Here is a 5,571-nt window from a genome sequence, read left to right as displayed (position 1 = left end):
TAAGCTTGAGTGGGAGGTATTTGATGGCGTGGAGATTATCGTCGCGGGCCATGTGGATATGAAGGAGATAATCCTCGATCCATACCGCAGGATCTGTTGTGCCATCATATGATTCGATGTTTACGGGTTTGAAACCCTCGGGGATTTGATGGTCCATTACTTCGTCTGTGAAGCATAGTGGATGTGCGGCGCCTCTGTACTGGGCTATCACGACGTAGCTCCAACGAGCTTTGTCTACTATGTTCGGTCCTACTGGATTTATGTCCGGCGTGACGGTTATTGTCTCGAGTCGTGGGGCGCCCACGCGATCCGTAGATCGATCTTATTTGCCTTGCCTTGTCCTCCAACATATCTCGCAGGTCTGGCGCATTTTCCCATGCCTTGGTACGGGGTGCGGCTTGAGTGGAGGGCCGAGAGGCCTCTCTGTCACGGCCACGAGGTGACCGGTCGGCCGTATCAAGTGCTTCCTCCTCTAATCGGGGTAGCAACCTGCGGGTAGCTCTTGGAGGGGCGTTCGAGTTTATGCTCTTCGGCCGCAAGGACTTCAGTCCATCTATCGACTAGCAAATCTTGATCAGCTCTAAGTTATTGCTGTTTTTTCTTAAGGCTTCTTGCCGTGGCCATAAGCCTGCGTTGAAAACGCTCTTGCTCGACGGGATCCTCTGGCACGACGAATTCGTCGTCGTCGAGGCTTGCCTCGTCTTCGGAGGGAGGCATATGATTACCGTCCTCGACCTCTCTGTCTGCCGCTCTCTCATGAGGGCTGGTTTCTCCATCCTCCTGTGCTGAATCTTACTGGAGGGGGTTTTCTTCGGTACTCTCCGGAGTATTATTATCTCCCGTGCTGGAATCGCCGTATTTGTTTTGGCGGGATTTTGAGCGGCGCCGCTGATGCCGGCGCTTAGGCTGTTTCTTGGAGGGGTCATCCTCCGCTGTTCCATCGCCATCTCCTTCTTTTGGGGTGTCCACCATGTATATGTCATATGACAAGGTGGCTTTCCAGGGCCTGATAGGCGCTGGTTCTTCATCGTCTCCTGCATCGACGTCCATACCGTCGATGTCTTCGGAGTCGAAGTCGAGCATGTCGGTTAAATCGTCGACAGTGGCTACAAAGTGGGTGGTGGGTGGGCTTTGAATTCCTTCATCGTCCGTATCCCATCCTTGCTGGCCGTAGTTCGGCCAGGGCTCTCCTAATAAAGAGAGACTTTAGTGTCTTCAGAATATCGCCGAAAGGCGAGTGCTGAAAGATGTCCGCGGCAGTAAACTCCATGATCGGCGCCCAATCGGATTCGATCGGCAGGGGCGCGGAGGGTTCGGAGTCCGGAGAGGAGTCCGGCTCCTTGGAGTCACGAGTCTCGCAGAGTGCGGGGCTGGTGTTCGGCTCGATCGCCGTTGGGAGCGCAGCCCCCGAGACGGTGTTCAACCACTCATCCTCGATCGGCGCAGTTGGCTCCGAATTAAGGGTCGAAGCTGATGCGGGTGCTTGTAGTCGTCGCTAGGTGGTCTACGGATCTGGATGTAATTTTTATTATTTCTAGTGTTCGTTGTATTACCATGATTGAATATGAATAGATTGAAAGTTTTTCTCGCAAAAAAATAAATACGTAGTCAAGTAGAAGGTCATTTGCCGAAAAAGGGTTTCCCCCCGCTTTGTATACAAAGCAACCAACCGAACCATACATGGATAGGTGCTGGGGCGGAAGCAGCACAGTCACGCCTAAAAGAAACGACAGAGAAAAGCAAAAGAAACAAATGCCGACAACGGCGGATCAACAAAAACAAAGAAGCCTCGCGATCGCAGCGCCCACCAAGATCTTCCACTAGACTCCAAGACTCCGAAGTGCCGGCACCTATCAACACCTCCAAGAAGGATCGTGACGATGACGACGCTGCCGCCAAGGGTTTCCCCTAGTAAACAACGAGGCAAGAGGAAGGGTAGCCCTGACGCCCTCCCGGAAGGTCAGGTGGCACCCACAGGCGCCACCGCGCCGGTGTTGGCCATGCCGACAGGGGTTTCCCCCGATCCCAACCCGCACCTCGGGCGCCCCGGAGCCTGCCACCAACCAACCACCACCGTGCGCCAACGCGGTCATGAGGCCCCCACGCCGTCTCACCACGGCACCGCGAAGTGAGGACAGCACAGCGAAGAATCAGAGTCGGGACTAGGGCATCAGCACCGTCGGCACGCGGGAGGGCCCCACCTCCACCGGCCGCGACGGCAGCCGGCCGCGACGCAATAGCAGGAGCACACTAGGCCCGTGGGCCCACAGGCCCGGTCGAGCCCTCGTGGGCCCATAAAGCTCCCGCCTTCACGCTGCTGCCGGCACGCCATCGGTGCCGCCGCCCCAAATCCGAGCCGCTCCTCCTCCTCACCGCGTCGCAGACAACGAGGCCACGCCCGGGGGCGGCCCACTAGGACCCAGATGGGGCCCTAAGGGCCCAGATCTGGGCCGAGGACGCGCCGCCGGCCACCTGCACCACCAGGCCGCCCCGCCGCCAAAGGACGGCGCCACCACCGCGACGGGCCGCCACCAGATCGCCGGGCCACCGCCAGCCGAAGGTCACCCGCCGCCAGCCCTAACCCCGGGTCAGGAGGTGCGTGCGGGGTAAGGAAGGACCCGCCGCCGCCAACCCGCCCGGCCAGATCCGGGGGCTCCGCCGATGGCGGCGGGGGGAGGGGCACGGGGGAAGGGGAGGAGAGGAGAGCGGGGGGAGCCGCCCCGGCCGCCCCCCGGGAGGCGGTGCGGGCGCGGAGTCGGGGGAGGGAGCAAGAGCGCATCCCTTCCTTGTTTCTTCTCTGTCGATGAAACTCGTAGAAGGTCATTTAGTTGAGAGCCTTTTCCAAAAAAAAAAGAATAGGGCTTATTTCACCTAATCAAGTGAAGAAAAACATGACACTGCACTAGTTCGCTGTGTCACATCAATGTGATTTTTGATCCCTCCATCTTGATGAGAAAAAAGAAGAAGCAGAGAGAACAAATTTTGTGTGTTCTGATCATGCATGGCATACTGGTACATGCACGTTGGCTTGCAGGGCACTACTCAAGTGAACACAACTCACCTTCTATATATTGGTTCTGCTTTCGAGTAATCTCTCCACCGTTGTATCATCTATTAAACTGTTGGCAAAACAGAAAATAATTAGATAGACAGAAAGAAGAGCCAAAAGTCCTCGGACGAAGGTCTGTCTGGGGTACTGGAGGTAACCAATAGGTTAATTCTCACATTATGTCTAAGATGCTCACATTATGTCTAAGATGTGTTGTTCCCATTGTGGTACTTACTGAAGAAACGCTCTGGTATTTGGGAACACAAACATGGTGAGTTTTACACCAGAGCAACGACAAGGAGTGAAAGATCTAGTGAAGAAACCAGCCCGGAGAAATCAACTAACAATAATAGCATGTTCAGTTCCTTGCATTGCATTGTTCTTCCCTTTTCTGATTTGGAGTGTCTAATTATCAGATGTGTGTCCTGCTATTTGGTTAAGGTTGATTTGTTTTGTCCAGTCAGTTTTTGACACGTTTATTTGTTGTAACCCCAGTCCGTGCTCGGCCTGAAGAAACATCTGTTTCCATTCCAGTTTCAGGTCGAATACTACATCCCCCTCTTGGACCTTTAAGCAAACGTTTGCAGTAACCTGTGTCCCCTAACAGGCATAGGCCACTTGCAAAAAGCCGTCACCATCCCACACAGACAACAAAAAAGCTACTCAGCGTGGCTCCAATGAATCCACTGTGTGCAGCAGGGTTTGGTATAGATTTGTACACTCGTTTGCAGTCAGCCTGATGCATTTGGTAAATACAGCAGCCCCAATTGTTAGCTCAGCGTGGTTGGGCGGTGGCGCAACCATGAAAATCTACAACTTTGGCACTGGTCCATCCAGTACAAAACGGACCAAATCTCCCTCACTGAGATTGTTCGGTCTGATAAAGTCCTCCCACCCGCCGCCACATATGCGGGTTCTTTTGTGTTCTTCCCTAATCTAGAAGAGGATTCTGCGGCCCTCACATCCTCAAAGGGCACGTAGTCACCAGTTGCGCAGTTGAATTTGGCCCTTGAGTGGCATGGCACAAACTGCAGAAAAAAGGAGCAGCTAAAAAGAATTAAAATGAAGGGGAAAAACTGAAGTCATACAGAAATTAAAGAAGAATGAAAATGAAAATCTTTGCCGAAAAAAGAAGATTGGCTGTCCTGATGCTTGTTAAACTCTCAAAACTGGTAGACTTAAAAAGAGATTGCATGCTAAAAATAATAAGTTTATACCTGAAAACGAAAATAAAACTGAAGTCATACAGAAACTGAAGAAGAAATGAAAATAAAAATATTTTTCGAAAAAGAAAATTTTGCTCTCCTGATGCTTCTTAATATCTGAAAACTGATAGACTTAAAAAGAGATTGCACATATGGCAGAGAAAAACTTATTCTTATAATTAAACTGATGGATAGCTTAACTTTATTCTTAACGACTTAACTTTAAACTGATGGACAAGGACAGAGAATGACAAAATAACTAACAAGTTATCAAAAAACTAAAGAGGACCAAATGAAATACCAAAGGTACCGATCCTTTGGGACACTGATGACTATAAACAAATGAAGACTTAAAAAATAATAAACTCCTTACTAAAAAAAGACAAAGTGAACACTAAATGAAAATACAGAACTATTGAAATACCAAACACACTGATCACCTAAATCAAGTGAAGGCATGAATGAATATAACAGGAAAGACTGAAATAATTATTTAAATAGACAATTATAAGGGGCTATTGAGATGAACTAAATAATTATTGACTAAAATACTGAAAAATGATGCAAGAAAAATTACTAAATAAAGGAACATAAAACTGAAGGAATGAAGAGGAAACGAACAATAATAATAAAGAAACACTGAAACAAGACTGACAAATAAGCAACCCAGCTATGATAGCAAACCATCTTAATGAGCAGCATGACCATAATAGCAAACCATAAAAGTTATCAAGAGTGAGTTTGCGGCCATCTTGATCTCTGTACCTCCAATTGTTTTCCTTTATCTGTAAACCAGACCATAATTTAATCCAATGAGACAACTTATACACCACCATAGTAGGATCACTGGGTATATGTGGTCAAAAGTAGCAGTGTTCCTAGTTTTCCAGAGTGTCCAGAACACAACTATCACACCCAACGCTAACCTCTATTTTACTTTACCTTGAAAACTACCAATCCAAGCACTAAATTGATCTACAGTTTGGGAATTCAGTCAAACTTATAGCCACACGAACTACCCCCCACACATATTTAGCAATCGCAGACTCAAAGAAAAGATGTCGTATACTTTCGGCATAATCACAAAACTACATTTAGTTTCACTACTTTCCCAGTTTCTTTTAGCCAGAACATCTCTAGTTGGAATACTTTTCCTTAGGACCAACCACATGAGAACTTTAACCTTCAAGGGCAGTTTAACCCCCCATACTTCTCGTGACTATATTTGAAACTAACATAAAGGGATCTAACACTAAATTTACCATTTTTGGTTAACTGCCAGTAATATACATCTTGTTTATCTGACAAAGTAATACC

The 5,571-nt window shown here is 48.6% G+C and overlaps 1 long non-coding RNA gene across 1 annotated transcript in view; it reads right to left on the bottom strand.

Annotated features, from left to right (window-relative positions):
• Positions 1–3,718: 3,718 nt before the first annotated feature.
• Positions 3,719–5,571, bottom strand: part of LOC119301342 — an 11,931-nt gene continuing 10,078 nt past the window's right edge. The window contains exon 2 of the long non-coding RNA XR_005147019.1: positions 3,719–4,077. This is a non-coding gene — a long non-coding RNA (uncharacterized LOC119301342). The remainder of the gene's footprint in view (positions 4,078–5,571) is intronic.

The sequence above is a fragment of the Triticum dicoccoides genome, chromosome 5A, assembly GCF_002162155.2.
Source record: "Triticum dicoccoides isolate Atlit2015 ecotype Zavitan chromosome 5A, WEW_v2.0, whole genome shotgun sequence".
Taxonomy (NCBI): domain Eukaryota; kingdom Viridiplantae; phylum Streptophyta; class Magnoliopsida; order Poales; family Poaceae; genus Triticum; species Triticum dicoccoides.
This window is presented reverse-complemented; position numbering and strand designations above follow the sequence as displayed.